This window comes from Aedes aegypti, chromosome 3 (genome assembly GCF_002204515.2).
Source record: "Aedes aegypti strain LVP_AGWG chromosome 3, AaegL5.0 Primary Assembly, whole genome shotgun sequence".
NCBI classification, from domain to species: domain Eukaryota; kingdom Metazoa; phylum Arthropoda; class Insecta; order Diptera; family Culicidae; genus Aedes; species Aedes aegypti.
The window spans coordinates 225293574-225310770 of NC_035109.1; the positions used below are offsets into that span (position 1 = coordinate 225293574).

General features: G+C 35.2%; 1 protein-coding gene across 2 annotated transcripts in view; it reads left to right on the forward strand.

The window, feature by feature from the left end:
• Positions 1-17197, forward strand: part of LOC5570561 (receptor-type guanylate cyclase Gyc76C) — a 256689-nt gene that overhangs the window by 30707 nt on the left and 208785 nt on the right. For both annotated transcript variants that reach the window (XM_021853210.1, XM_021853211.1), the window contains exon 2: positions 10819-10853. The gene's annotated coding sequence lies outside the window, so the exon portion shown is untranslated. The remainder of the gene's footprint in view (positions 1-10818; positions 10854-17197) is intronic.

A 17197-nucleotide genomic window follows, 5' to 3' on the forward strand; every position in this document is an offset into this window, starting at 1 on the left:
AAGTTAGGCTCAAGAATGGCCATTTACACCTGCGTTAAAAGACGCCCCTCTGAGGGAATTGAAAATGTGTTTTTAGTCCTCTCCCTCATCTTCTTTTAACGCTAGTTTAAGGGGCTCTGGCCTTAGGTTCCGAGTTGGATGGTTTTCTCCAGACAACGAACCTAGCTATAATTGGCTCATGGTTTATTGAAATGCTCACAACAATTAATGAACAACCTGGAGTTCTTAAGTTCGTCATTGAACCTTACGCTGCACACCAGAACAAAGTCTGTGTGAATACTCCTTTGAATCCCAAGGAAGATCAGCGTGACGCAAATGTTTTGAAAAGATTGAAATTTCAGAATCCCAAAATTTCAGCTGATCGCTCGAGAACAACTTCTTAGACAAATGCCGAAAAATTGCAGATTCATCATATGTTTATTGATTTCAAGGCAGCGTAATTCAGTAAAAAAAATGAGATGTGGCAAATAAAGTCTAAGCATGGTTTTCCGGCGAAACTAATTATTCAACCATCCAAATTCGAAATCTTTCACAGATTGCGTAACCAGCTTAGGTACCGCAAATTGAAAACGGGAACAAAATTTGCCCTGTATAAAATGATTGTGCTACGTTTTCCCGAATGTCATTTCCCCGAATGCCAGTTCCCCGAATGACCCATTTCCCCGAAAGCCATTTCCCCGAATGACCCGGTTCCCCGAAACATGTTGCAGTTTAAAAAAGTGCAAGAATAGTCTTTAGTGACAGGGTGCTGAACTAGAAGGAACGATCAGCAATCAAAAGAAGGATATATGTGATCATTCTCGATAAAACACATATTGCCAAAACTGCTGAGGACGGTAAAACTCGAAAGAACCGCCAATCAAATAAAAAAGGGTGCATAACCGATGACTGGTTCGTTCACCACCTTGAAATACAAAAAGTTACGACAATTTTGAGTACTAAACGATTTCCGGGGAACTGGGCTATTCGGAGAAACGAGATAGTCGGGGAACTGGCGTTCGGGGAACCGACAATCGGGGAAAAGTAGCACTACCGTATAAAATATTGATTCTCTACGGACTCGAAGCGTATACGTTGAAAGAGATATACCGGAAAGCCTTCGGTGTTTTCGAGTGTAAGGCGCTGCGGACAATGGTCAGTGAAAAACTAAAAATTGGGTGTGGCTCAGACGCTTGAATTATTTTTTTTTTTTTTTTTTTAGTATCATTTCAAACATTAAATTGATATCTTATATCAAGGTTCAGTGTTATTAGACAACACTATCATCCTAATTTGGTAAAACAAATTTAAAATTTTATTAACATTTTGTTAACAACATATTACATATCATTTGCCGTAGCAGTTCAGATTTTTTAAAGGTTGGTGGATTTCACCTGGTTAAAAGAGAAAAAAAAACACGTTTTTAATTTACTTAACCTAACTCAACCTAAATATATAACGCATTAATCGTGGCAATGGAAGGTTGTAACGATTTTTACCTGAAATTATAAATAATTTTATTTGACATTTGTTCCAATGTTTCAACATTGGATATTCTATGTAACTCATTGTTACTATATCAGGGAGGAAGCTTCAGAATCATTTTCAAAATTTTATTTTAAATTTTCTGCGGAGCTTTCTTCCTCAATGTGACTTTTGAAAGTAAAATTCCTATCTAGCATGAGCCCTAGATACTTAACTTCATCTGACCAATTTATTGGAACTCCTGTCATCGTGACAACATGTCTACTTGAAGGTTTCAAATAAAGAGCTTTTGGTTTATGTGGGAATATTACTAGTTGAGTTATGAAAGCATTAGGAGAAGTCCCTGAGGTAACTCAGGTAAGTCTGATATGAAAATAATTTAACAATTGGTGCCTTGAGGAGCACCAACAGACCTGAAGTTCTGATAATTACCCTGAAGTGTACGATTTGACAGATAACTTTGAATTATTTTAACAATGTATGTTGTAAAATAAAGTTCTTTAATTTTACAACCCAACCTTAATGACAAACACTGTCGAATGCTTTTTCTATGTCTAGAAGAGCAAAACCAGTAGAATAGCCTTCAGATTTCTTGGAACGGATCAAATTTGTTACACGTAAAAGTTGATGAGTGGTCGAATGTCCATGGCGGAATCCGAACTGTTTATTGGCACAAATTGAATTTTCGTTGATGTGGGCCATCATTCTGTTCAAAATGACCTTTTCAAAAAGTTTACTGATGGAGAAAAGCAAACTGATTGGACGATAGCTAGAAGCTTCTGCTGGATTTTTATCTGGTTTTAAAATTGGTACAACCTTAGCATTTTTCCATTTGTCAAGAAAATATACTAATTGAAAACATTTGTTAAATATATCAACTAAGAATGATAACCTACTTTCTGGAAGTTTCTTGATGAGAATGTAGAAAATTCCATCATCCAGGAGCTTTCATATTTTTTATTTTTTTAATAATAGTTCTCACTTCTTCAAAATCAGTCTCCCAGGAGTTTTCCAAAACGTTCTCTTAATTGAGAATATTTTCGAAGTCCTGAGTAACTTGATTTTCAATTGGACTTGTGAGTCATAAATAAAAATTGTGCACGCTTTCAAACTGCATAGCAAGTTTTTGAGCTTTTTCGCAATTAGTTAGTAATAATTTGTTTTCTTCTTTCAATGCCGGTATTGGCTTCTGTGGCTTTTTCAAAATATTAGATAATTTCCAAAAGGGCTTAAAGCCAGGGTCCAATTGAGAAATTTTATTTTCAAAATTTTTGTTTCTTAATTGAGGAAAACGTTTCTTGATTTCTTTCTGCAAGTCCTGCCATATAATTTTCATAGCAGGATCGCGAGTCCGTTCAAATTGCCTTCTCCTCACGTTTTTAAGACGGATCAATAGTTTTAGATCATCATCTATAATGACGGTTTCAAATTTACTTCACATTTTGGAAATGCATTGCTCCTGGCTTCAACAATGGAGTTTGTTAAAGTTTCAAGAGCATTGTCAATATCAAGTTTTGTTTGTAAAGAAATGTTAACATCAAGATTAGAGTCAATATACGTTTCATATATATGGTCGGGGTTCTGCTAAACCGCACCAAACGCCATTTTTTTCAAAAATGAGTTATTTACACTAGAAGATTCAGATTATCATAACCAATCTACATTTAAGATATCGAATAATTTGAACCATCCCTCGTTGAGTAAATTCAAAAATTTTCTCTAGCAGGATATGTAAAACTGAAATTGTATCCAACCAGAGCGAACCATAAACCTTAGCTTGTCATTGGAGGTTATTTAGTATTCTGATTAAAGGCGATATTTTTTTTCAAATTCTTCCTTAAATATTGCTAAGTGGCCATTCCGGACAACATACAGTAACAACACCAAAGGTTTTAAGTATGTCATGTAAGTTAACGGCTTTGTAAAATACAGTATTGTTTCGGTGGTGCTGATCTAATATCATTGAAATTTTGTTCAGCCACACCGCACCAAGTACCGTTTATATAAAAATCGTGTTTTTGTATGAAGAAAAGATATCAACATTCGCAAGACGCTTACCTTCGCTTTATATATAATATGTCGATGGGTCCATGCAGGAGCCGTGATGAAATAACAAGACATTTAAATTTGATGTTGTATGAATAATTTGGAAGCACTTGGTGCGCTTTAGCTGTTCAGAAAATGACATTTTCACCTGTTTTCATCATCAAGCCTCCCAGATCAGATCACGCACAGCTTGTTTAGAGTTATTTGCTCTCAATTCAACAGTTCTAAATGACCAAGAGGTAGCACGCCTTATCACCACTCGAAGGACACGAGTTAGAATCCCGATTAATATTTTTTTACGTTGTCCCTAACAGGGAGTCGTATCAAATCAATCAACTTTCAGCTTTTATGACTTTTTTGAACAATAAAGCACAAGCAGTTTCATGTACAACGGGAATGATGAAACGCATGCCATTCTTGGTATCCACTTCACATAAAATTTAATAATTGTGAACTTGTTCAGCCAAAGTGTATTAAATGCGAGTAACTTGGTGCGCTCTGGCAGAACAAATTCATGGTTTTCTTCGATCGGCACATTTTTTAACTACATCATTATTGTCTTTTTCGAATCTTTGAATGCGTGAAGGACTTGGTTCAATAACTCTTCTGTTGAAATAGATAATCCATCAAGAGAAAGTCGGTAGAATACGTTAGAATACGAATTGGCTTGTAGCAATTCATACCCCTACATTGTGGCCAGTTCTATGGAAAATTACAAATCTTTTCCGTTCACAGAGCATAAACATTTGTGACAAGCATTCCAACATGCATGGCGATGATATGAACTCTTTTTATTTCTTTCTTTTTCCTGTGTTATATATATATATATATATATATATATATATATATATATATATATATATATATATATATATATATATATATATATATATATATATATATATATATATATATATATATATGGCTCGAAAATAATTAAAAATTGAGCTTTTGAATTGAGAATCGCTTCATGGGATGTTTGAAATGTAACAGGGACATGATCTGGGGACGGACCTGGTGTAGTGGTTAGAACACTCGCCTCTCACGCCGAGGACCTGGGATCGAATCCCATCCCCGACATAGTCACTTATGACGTAAAAAGTTATAGTGACGACTTCCTTCGGAAGGGAAGTAAAGCCGTTGGTCCCGAGATGAACTAGCCCAGGGCTAAAAATCTCGTTAATAAAGTCAAACCAACCAACCAGGGACATGATCAGAATCAAAATCAGCATGAGTAATTAATTGGCTACAAAGATGACTAGAGTCGGTTAAGACCAAATCAATCGTAGATGGATTTCTAGAAGAGGAAAAACACGTAGGGCTATCAGGGTATTGAATTGAGGAATATCCTGAAGAGCACTCATCAAATAAAATTCTGCCGTTTGAATTACTTTGAGAATTATTCCATGACCGATGTTTGGCATTAAAGTTTTCAATGACAAAAATTATTGCGATTCAATTTTCACAAGTCAGTTTGGAGCAAATTAACTAGCTGTCCAGAGCATTGAAAAGGCAAAAAGGCAGCTATGAAAGTATATTTACCAAGCTGTGTTTCAAAAGAAACACCTAAAGTTTCAAAAACTTTAGTTGCAAATGACGAAAACAGTTGATGTTTTATACGCCTATGAATAATGATTGCAACTCCCCCATATGCCCCATCTAGTCAATCATTACGATAAACAAAAAAAATAGAATAAGTTTGGATCCAGGTTTTAAATATGTTTCTGTAATAACTGTTATGTGCACGTTATTAGCTGTAAGAAAATTTAAAAAAAAAAAAATTTAAAATTTTTAAAATTTAAAAGAAAATTAAACAAAGAAAATTAATGACGCTTGAATCACTTGTTATATCAAGTGTTTAATGATACTAATGAGCGTATCATGGTAGACTACAGTGGGCTGATTATTCAGTGCGAATGTTGCAACAAAGAATTGCGGAAACCACCTTTAGCAAAGTACTAATACGAAAAGACCCGTGAGCAAACACTGTAACCGATTGAATGAATAACTTGTTTTTTCCATACTTTTTACCATACAACATTTCAAAGGCTTGTGCAGTCTCAGTTTTTAACCAAATAACCTCAAATTTAGGGAAAACCCTCAGACTAAGAAATTTAATGCTATTTTAAAAATCCATAGCTAAATGAAAAAAAAAACGAATTGAAAATAGTCATTTTAGCATTTTATTCCTGAGTGTACCGACTATCCAAGCAAGCTTCAATTCACCTGTAGGGTATTAGTTCCCATTCTTAACTAAATTTGCGAGAAAGTATTGCTGTGCTGTTTTTGTTTTTTAAGGTTCGCTCTGCGATGCATCTTCACTCTTTACTGTGGTGACTTATTTGTATGAAAGGTGGCACGCCGAACCGAGCTGTGCCATCAAAATAAGCCATATCATTACCATACGCGCCGCGCCGGTATTGGTGGGAGGATTCCATCGAGGTTTCGTTTTTGTGCTGCCCCGCAGCCTGGCCATAAGCTACGTGAGTCTGGTTCGTGATTGGATGATTTGTGATTTCTATTTGTTTTATGACTGTTGCTCTGGTCAATTCGCGCTTTGAGGTTTCGCAAATTTGGGCCTCAAGAAGTGGTTTACCGGTTCGGGTGCGATCTCTGGGTGTTTGCTATTCAATCCGTTCTACACACTTAAATTTGATAGCAACTTATTTTGGTGCATCGAAGACACAGCCGTACGAGAGCATTTTAATGGCATGGCAGAGGAATTACAGTCACTAAACACTGCTTTGCGGATCTATATTAGACTGCGAAATATATAAAACCAAACATGGTGTGTTCCTAACACCAGTTTTCAGTAGGTCCGTAAGACGTGCTAATTTTATTACTTTTCCAGAAAATATTATTTTATGGTTTACAGGCTATAAATGTCAGTAAGTAATGATCAGTGAACCGTAAGCAATGTTCGTAGAGTCGGCGTTCTTACCGACGTAAAATAAGCGATATCTAGATCAACATGCGAAAAGAACTTAGTTTCGCGAGCTGTAATGTTTGCAATTAAAATTAGGAACAGACCTGTGCTATGAAATGTTTTTAATCGGTGGTGGCGTCAACATTATAAGGAATTTTTTAGGGAATTACAACAGATGAAATCCCTTTAAAGGAAATTCATAGAAGATTTTTTGGGAAAACTCTTGGTGAAATCTCCGGAATAACTTCTGAAGGAAAATTTTTTAGCATCAATTGATGTTTTACTGGAGGAAACATTAGTGAAATTTCTGGAAGAATGCCTGACGTAATTCTTTTAAAATATCTGGTCGAATACTAAGAGATAATCCGGAGCAATCCCTGAAGAAATGTTGGGGGTGTTTATAGAAGAATCCTTGTAAATATTTGAGTACGAGTTCTTGAAGTAATCATTGAAGTAGAGAATCCTGGAAGCATCCTTCAGGGTTAATAGCAGGTTTCTTTTAAGGGACATGGTCACTATTTTAACGCAAGTCTCTAAAAAGTCTCTATTTTTCATGGAAGGTTATTACCTGCCATATGATATACGAATGCGAAAATGGCAACTTTGGCAAAGAAAGCTCTCAATTAATAACTGCGGAAGAACCCATTCAACATTAAGCTGAGAAGCAGGCTCTGTCTCAGTGAGGACGTAATGCCAAGAAGAAGAAGACATGTAAAAATGATAAATAGATATGAAGTCTCTAACGTTCCTGAAAATAATGTTGGAATGTACGGAGGGATTTCTGGAGATTTTTTTTCTCAAATTTTCTAGAGCAAATAGGTTTCGTTAATTTTAAATACTTTGAATCGTGGATGCTAAATTTTACTTGATTGATGTGAAACTGCATTGCTTTTATGGTATCCAAAAATGGATTAAGCGTTAGTTATTTTATTCAAACTAGCATCCCCACTAATATTTGCTCAGAATCGCAACGTTTGGCCACGTTTATTTCAGCCATTTCGGTAATCGAATGAGCATAAAATTTGTTTGTATACTTGCCCCATCCGGAGACCACATCAAAACACGGTTCTTTCCTTCCAATCTCATCTGCGTCCGCGTTTGGAGCGAGAAAGAAACCATGCAATGGAAAAACCAGAAATACGTACGTGTGTACACAAGGGGGTTATTTCACAGCCATTTAACTGTTTTAAGCGTTCTGCTCTTTTTTTTGCGCGCAAAACAAAAACACAGAATGCCTGAAAACAACGCCACCAAAGAGCGAAAAGGTGAGCTACTGGTGGCCGGTTGGCTGACCACTACGGCTTGGAGAGGCGAATAATACTGTCGCCACACAGTGGCTTAGATTTAAAAAATCATGGCCAAAATTATGCATTATTAATATTTTCCTTATCATCAGAAGTGTTGTAGAACATGATTTGGGGTTACAGACATTACTTTCGACATAGTCACCTCACAAAATTCTAACAAAATTGCTGTCTCAAGAGGACTATTCACTTTTTCAAAAATAAATGATTAGGTAAACTTAAACAAGAAGAATCTTCTCTTATCTGTAGTCTAGAAAGAGCATATGAGCAAGATATCTTCGTAACGACAGCGATTTGTACAATATAAAGAAGTTGTACTTCAAATATTCGACACACACTGCCGTGCAAAAGTTTGGGCTCACTCAAAAAAAAAAAACATACAAAAATGTTTTTGCCAGCCTGTTGAAAAACTGGACCTCCATGCGTCAAGGGGTGTGGAAATGAACCATTACCGATTCAACAGTCCTCACCGATGGCTGGCAGCACGAGGCTAGGGGAATGCTGTACAATGAGGATAAAACAAGGTTAAATTATTAAACGCAAATCGGTTCGTACGCGCATTCCTTTTAAATTAGAATTAATTTGCACTTCGGAAGAAACGACGAAATTCTTTTAGGCGCTGTAATGGGGTCATCCGAGCAGGAAGATGTAGGAGGATTTATCGATGTCACACAAGTTGTAGTCGAATCAATTCGTCATCAAGAGAGGTGAAGAAACATGTAAATTTTGAATGGCTCATTGAAATGATTGACAATATGCTAAGAACTTCTTCAAATGTGGTTATTAGTTTTAAAACACAATTAGAATTCTAGGGTCGGTGTTCCCTTAGTAGGCAGTCCCCTTTAGCCGCACTAGTGGCTTTTACGGCCGTTGTGAAGTTTTTTTTTGTAATTCCGTTGCAAATCAATCAACAACAATGAATGCTGAAAAGTACTACCATTAGTTCACACTAATTCGAAAAAAAATGTAGCTTGAATGATTTGGAGAAAATTCATCCGTTTATAAACATAAGTTATACATAAGTATTGTAGGACTATTTCTAATGATGTTTTCGAAATACACACGTAGTTTAAAAATATTAGTAACATTTATTTTGTATCACAAACTGAAATATTTTTATTTTATTTATGTATCTATTTATGTATATCAGTATCACCTGTCTTGAACAATTTATATGGTCAAATAAGGTACGATAATATGCTTTCAATTTGGAAAAATTGTATATATTGCTTTTTGCAACTTGGCATAGATAAACCACGAAAAATTTGGTTTGAATGTTGCAAAATTCATTCTTTTATATTTTTATACCAGAAACATTAAAAAAAACTTATAGGTGGATTATTTTAAATTTTCGTTTGACAATTTGACGAATTTAATAATGAGAAAAGATAAGGGGAAACAACATTTCTGGATTATTTATTTATTTAGTTGGTGTTACATCAATTAATTTGATAAAACCTCGTTAACGATGTTACGCCAATTTACTCGGTCCATGGCTGTGTCCCTCCAACTTCGATTTTGGTCCACGCTCTCCAGATCTTGTTGCACCTGATCAAGCCACCTCGCTCGCTGTGCTCCCCGCCTTCTTGTGTCAATCGAATTCGACGCGTACACCATCTTTGCAGGATTGTTGTCCGGTAGTCTTGCAACATGCCCTGCCCAGCGCACCCTTCCGGCTTTCGCAACCTTCTGGATGCTGGGTTCGCCGTAGAGCCTAGCAAGCTCGTGGTTCATTCTCCGCCGCCACACACCGGTCTCCCGCACACCACCAAAGATGGTCCTAAGCACCCTTCGTTCGAACACTCCAAGTGCTTGCAGGTCCTCTTTTAGCATGGTCCATGGTTCATGTTCAACATGTGCAACATGTCAACATATCTGGATATTAAAACTTATTCAAATTCTCGTAAGTAGTCTGCCAATAAATGGTAATACTACTTGATCCACTTACCCCATCCCATTGAAAAGTAGGGGTAAGTGTATTTTTCATTGTGATTCATTCAATTAGAACTGAAATGCTCACCATGTGTTGAAAAAACTAATTGTATTTGATTTTGGATACAGATAAAATGGATTTTTGATTGATAGAAAACAATTTTCAAATTAATTTAACAAGTTTACTTGTGTTAGTGTACCTGTAGTACCAGTTTTATAATAGTATCAGTGTGGACGTAAGAATATAACCTAAAACGAAGCAATGGTGCGAAAACATTCAACATATTCAAGTATTTATGCTTAACCCCTCTACCGGCAGCTTCATTTTTTACCGCAAAATTCAAATTCAAATCGTTATAACATTTTTGTTTTTCAATATTTTTGCACCATTTTTTCACATGCTCTCAAAAAACTCTTCTAGTTTTAGGATCTGTGTCGATATTGATTATTGGTGATCTGATTTTAAAGATATTCTGATGTTCCTTGGGGGACCGACATTTTCCATATAAAATGCCTTTGGCGGCCATTATGTTTTTTAACAATTTATCAAAAAATAAAATGTGGGCTATATAATGCCAATTAATAAGGAGCTTTTCTGAAAAAATCATACAAATCGGTTAAGTATTCTTGGAGATATCTGAAAATAACGATATGATGTTTTTGGAAGTTTTTAAGATCTTTATTTGGCCAGCGTGGTTCCAGAAACCTAAATGGTCATTACTTAAAGGCGGCTGCACCAAATTGCTTCATTTTTTCACAACATACTCTCATTAATGTATTGTTTCGAAGAGTAAATATCCGAATACGATTGAAATTCTGTAGCCTGAGAAATTAACAGGAGGTTGTAGTTACGGGTCGGTCCCCCAAGGAATTTTGGAATATCTTCAAAACCAGATGACCAATGATCAATATCGACACAGATCCTTAAACTAGAAGAGTTTTTTGAGAGCTTGTGAAAAAATGGTGCAAAGATATTGAAAAACAAATAAGTTATAACGATTCGAATTTGAATTTTGCGGTAAAATTGAAGCTGCCGGTAGAGGGGTTAATATGGACAAATGATCCACTTACCCCACTGATACACTTCTCCCACTGTACCTTAATTGAATTATCTTTGCTCAAGTAATTTCTGTTTTTTTTTTTCAGATGGATCCAATTTATACGATTGCGGGTTTCTGCAGGTGAGTTCAATCCATCCACTCAAATAATCAAACAAACAATCAAATTATCAAACTTTTCGAAGTGCTTATTATCTAGCTAAATATATTAGAACTTGTGTAAACCTTTTCCCATTGGTGTAGCTAGGATTTATTTCTTTAGGGGACCAAGGGGGGGTGTCTAGTGTCTGCTGGTGTTGGCGTGTATATAATCCGTCGCAATAATCATAATTTTCATAAATCTCATTATTTTTGGGGATTTTTAGTGTTCGTACTTTTATGTGAATTCAGCGAATATATTTTCAATGTAAAAGACATTAAACGTTTGCGAGTTGAAAGGTTTTCGTTTTTTTTTCAAACGCTACATACTGCCCTTCTACGCCTACTTGTCCCATGTTCTATGTAATCCTTATGGGCCGCGGGACAAATATGCGTACAACGGCAGCATACTAGGGATCTCCACGCTAATCCCTCTTGAAATCCATTTGAAAATTCCGCCAGAAACGGTCTGTACATAAGTTTTACAATTTTTGTTTATTTATGAAAAAACATCTTCCTAGTAATTTCCCTTTTTTTAGGATTTTTTTGAAATTTCTTCAAAACATTCTTCGAGAAATAGTACAGGAAATTCCTTAACCTTAAGTTTTCAGGACCGTATGACTCAGGAATAAAATTCTCCATAATCATACTTGGTACACGAATTTGTGAGAAACTCATTTTTAGCAGATACTCTGTAACAGATCCTTACGCAATTTTTTCAAAAAAATCCATATGCAGTTTCTCTAGCGTTTCCTTAAAATATTGTTCTAAAGTTCCTCCGTAAATTTCCCTTGATTTTTTAAAGCTTGTCCAGAAATTGCCTTACAAGTTCTTGAAGTGGATTATCCGAAAAACTCAAGGGATAGGGATTCCTCCTGGAATTAGGAATTCTTTTTAACCCTTAAAATGCCGGGACAAATCTTGAATTTTCAAATGGCCACAATTTGGAGACTAGTTAATCAATTAACTTAAAATAAATTTTGAAGTACATGCGGTTAGTTGGTCTCACAATACTTGGGTAAGACATCCCTTCCTTCTCTGGGTAACAATCCTTCTCTTCTCTGGGTAACGGAAGAAGCGTGGGCACAAGATTCAAAATTGGCATTACACGGATATCTGGAGATCCTGATGAGTTGGAAAGTTGGTGTCTTCGACAAAGTTGTTCAGTATATCATACCCTTGGTGATACAAATTCTGATAAACGGATAAATTCTTAATTGGAGTTTCACCACCAAATAGCCCTTGATTCGCTGAACATCTTTGCCAAGGACGCCAATCTGCTAGCTAATAAGAATCTTGATATGTGTAAAATTGAAGGAAATTTATTACTAGAGCCACCAGGCGGATAAATTCTCATCTAGATTTTTCACCTCCAGATAGCCTTTGATCTTCTGAACATATTTGCCAAAGACACAAACTTTGTAGTTGGGAAAAATCTTGAAATTCACTCTACAGTAGCCAAGCAAAGCAAATCACAGTCAGCTATGCCAGTGACGACCATTGCTGCTGTAGGAAAAAAGCATTGAAAATATCAAAACACCCGTTGCTAAGGGCAACCCAAAATTACTGTAGAAAAATGTTCTATTTCCCGCTGCATTCCCGCATTTAGAGCCTTCAATGACACTAACGATTTAGTAAATTCATTCACCCAACATAGGCTACTTGATGAGATTCACGTTTTTGAACTACTGTAGGTACTGAGAAGAGCCACGTGATTTTCGCGAAATTCAAGCCTGCTGCTATTACCATTCCCAGCACTGATTAAAATTGCCACTAGCACCACCTAGCGGATAAATTCTCAATTAGATTTTGGAATTACATGGATATCTAAAAATCCCGATGAGCCAGAAGGTTGGTGTCTTCGATAATGTTGTTCAATAGATCAAGTGCTATATGGATAGATTAGATTAGATTTTATAGCACTTGATCTATTGAACAACATTATCGAAGACACCAACCTTCTGGCTCATCGGGATTTTTAGATATCCATGTAATTCCAATTTTTTACCCCTTGTGTCCACGCTATATATTTCAAGGTTATTGATCTACCAGTTTCCATGTTGTGGCGATTTGTAAATTCAAGATTCGTTCCGATCTCGAGAGTTTTCTCGAGAGAATATTAAAGAATTTAATCCTTAAAATCTTCATTAAGTTTTCTGTAGTTTGTTTCAGAATAATCTAAATTTAAAATGAAAACACTTAAAAATCACTCGTAAGATGAGCAAATTCCCTTAAATTCTTATATTTTGTCTTGTGACAGAGCACTCAACTCTGAAGAAATCGCAGACGAATTAGGCCTATCTATCATAAGATAAGCAAAATATTAAAATCTGAATAAAACTTTCAGTTGTTCCTACAAAAATTTATCCGTAAATTCTTTTAGTTTTCTGTAGAACTCATCCTAGGATTTTTATGTAAACTTCACCAGGCATCAACCAATAATTTTTCGAAGATTTTTTTGTTTTTGAAAATATCTTGGAATATATTTATGGGAAATAAGCAACCAAACATTCCAAAATATTCATTATTCATTCATGAAATTTTCAATAAATTTCGTCTGAAAATCCTTCAGAAATTTTACTCTCAGTATACTATCTAGTAATTCATCCCGCTGTTTCTTTAAAAGCTCCACAGATTATTTCAAACACTCTTCAATAAATGATTTCTTGAATTAATGTATAAATATTGCCAGGTATGTGTAAAAATATCTTAGAGTTTTGCCTATGATATTTTTTAAGGGTTTTAGGCCTTCATCAAAGGTTCTTGACAAATTTATTAGGAAATTTTCATAGAAATTATGATTAAATTATGCCAGATGTCTAAACATGTTTTTATTTTGCCAACATTACATATTTTAAAGAAATTGGATTGTTTGAGTATGTAAGAATTTTCATCGGAGTATTTGGAGAAAACTCCTGAGACACTTTTGAAGGAATTTATGGTGCAAAACTATTTTTGGCCGTACAAACTAAATACCAAAAAATGTTTCGAGAAATATTTATTTAATAACTTGAACAATTTTCGATGGAATGAAATTTTTTTGAGTAACTTTTGAACATTACGACAGGGATTGGAAAAAAAAAATTTATTTTGCAAAATTCCTGTCAAAATATTCCAAGATTTTTTTATGAAATTTCTAAGAGCATAACCAACGGTAGAATAAGGAGAATTCTTAATGTAACTTTTACCAATACTTCTTTAACAATTACTGGTATTATTTTTGATGTAATTACTATCAGAGACTAGCAAAAAAAAAAAAAATTCGAAATTTAAAATTTTTACTTTCTTTTGAAAATTTCTGGTGATCTTTTCTAGTGAAAATTCAAGCATGTTTATTATACCGGTAGAATTTACAATGATTTATGAGATATGTTTAGGTTCAATCGCTGGAAATTCTTAATAACAATGCTAATTATTTCTAACAGGTGCATAGATAGATATATTTATCTAAGAGATTTGCTGCCAGAAACTGGGTCATCTCTTTATGCATAACAGGATATTCGTTAGGGTACATACAACTAGATTTTGCTAGATTTTGTGATAAAATCTCTGAGCATATTTTCCCTGAAAGTTTCGCCAACCTTTCTAGGGATAACTCACTTGTAAGAATTCCGGTGAAATTGAAGAGATGAAATTCGGACATAACACCTTAAGTTTATTTTTAAAAATTAAATCAAAACATACGAAGTTTTTCTTCATGGATTATGCGGAGTATTCATTTAGAATTACTCATTCAATTACAGAAATCTTCATCAAAATATTTGTAAAGAACATTCATTTATTTTTTTTTCTAACGTTGAAGTTCAACTAATTCACCAGAATTCCAGGAATTCTGCTGTTATTTCTTTCAGTAATCTTTCCATGAATTCTATATTTTTAGAATTTTTCCAAAAAGTGCTCTGAGCATTCTATGAAATTTTTTATTGTGTTTTTTCAGGAAAAAAAAATCAAGGAACTATGAATTTAAGAATTGCAGCATAACCTTAAACGAATTTAGAGTGCATTTTCTAAAATAAAGTCTGTTGAATTGTTGAGATGAATATTTTCCAATCTGGGCTTTTCGACGGAATCAGTTTGCCGGCATTTGTGATGTAATTCCCTGGCAGTTTTATGTAGAGAAAGCAGAATGAGTTTGATGGAATTTTTCGTCAAATAGTTTAATGATATTTCGGAACTTTATTCGTATAAGACCTCGTGGTATACTTGTTGATGAAATACGTGATATAATTTCTATTTTTTTTTTTTTTTTTTATCTTTATTAACGAGATTTTTAGCCCTGGGCTAGTTCATCTCGGGACCAACGGCTTTACTTCCCTTCCGAAGGAAGTCGTCACTATAACCTTTTTGTCATAAGTGACTATCTCGGGGGTGGGATTCGATCCCAGGTCCTCGGCGTGAGAGGCGTGTGTTCTAACCACTACACCAGGTCCGTCCCCATATATAATTTCTAGTAGAATATGTAAAAACTTTTCAAGAGTTTAACCCTCTAATACCCAAATTTTTATTTTCGATCTAAATATCATTTTTAGTTATCTGAAATCGTTCTAAACACGTTTTGGGCAATGATTTATTTTTATTCGCAAATCTATGGATTTCGGTTTTTGATTTTTATAATTTTTATTTTTGAACATCCCTACCCTTTTTCATTTTTTCTTGAAGCCTCTTCTAGTTACTGATTTTTGGCAATAATAAAAATTCAAATTTTCACGCTAGTTTTAAAAATAATAAATTTTTAATATTTTTCTGGAAATATTTTTATTTTCCGTGTATTTATCGGAAAAACTGGTTTAAAATTATTTTAAGCTCATCTTTTGTGATAGGTTGATCGTAGAAAAATATAAAAGGTACGATTTTTTATATCACACGTTAAATGAACCCCGGGTATTTGTAGGTTATATAAGAATACAATTTTTCAAACATTTTCAAAAATACAAAAAAGTTTCAAAAGTCATAAAAAACTTTTCTTATATGCGTGTTATGAGTCAAGTTTTTAGCCAAAAATAAAATCATTTTGATTTCCGAGCTATGAAAAAATACACAAAATTCCAAAGTGTACCCCGTCTAAAGGCGGGGTTGGATATTAGAGGGTTAAGTTTATTGGAACAAATCTAGTTGAAGTTCAATAAATTTTGTATGAATTTTGGTACTAAATCATGGAAAAATTAAGCAGATGTATTCTTGTTCTGAAAGGATTTCTGGAGGAAGTTAGAATAATAGTTCACAGAATTAGAAGAGAAATTTCGACAGAATGTTTTTTGGAATATTTCTGATGATACTGTTTTATGAAAAAAAAAAAGCAAAGCGCACTCATCTGATATGGATTAACTTCGCTTATCGTGAACCACTTTCAACCAGATGACTGAAGATGAATAATTATGCAACAACTCTTGCTGTACATGATAGGCAAGATTATCCAACATGGGATGCACAAAATGCAATTAATAAAACTACCTCCCACATGATATAAGAATGACATTTTTTGCAAAGTAAACTCTAAGAACATTAAACTGAGTTGGGGATCTTCCCAGCTAGGGCGTATATTCAGGAAGAAAAAGAAGCTATGTATACAGGATGGTGGTTCGATTTGCCGTTGAACTAGGGAAGATCTTTCTATCAAATTGAATTCATGTGAGTAGTATTCTTTTTGAGCACTTAAGAGGTTTCAGTGCTGCTCAACAAATAAGGAAGTAGTTTCAGAAATTCACAAAGGACTTAAATATTTCAAACTAGTCACCATGGGTTTTGTAGGATTCTGCACAACCTGTGAATCAACCAGCACGAAATTGAACTTATTGTCCGGATACCACGTCCTTGGAGAAGTGGCATGAGGCCAAATCCGGCCAGAAGATTTTCGGGACGTTGTGGGCCTTCAGGAAAGGAAGCAGCCGCTTCTGAAGGCACTCTTTCATGTACACCTGTCCGTTCATCGTGTCCTGGGTCACGAAAGGTGCACTCCGCTTCCCACACGTGTAGATGGCTTGCCAAACCAGGAATTTCTTCGCAAATTTGGACATCTTCTCAGAGCGGACATGCTCCGGAACGCTGAACTTATCCTTGGCCGTGAAAAACAGGTTGCCGGGGATCTGTTTGAAGTCGGCCTTCACATATGTTTCGTCGTCCATGATGCAGTATTCAACTTTCGTCAGCATGTTGAGGTACAACTTCCTGGCACGGGTTTTGGCGGACTTGTTCTGCTTCTCGTCGCGATTAGGGACCTTTTGTACCTTGAACGTTCGAAGCCCAGCCTTAGTTTTGGCCTTCTGGACAAAACTTCGGCTTAGGTGCAGGTTCTTAGCCACATCCCGAACGGAAGCGTTTGGGTTTCGGTT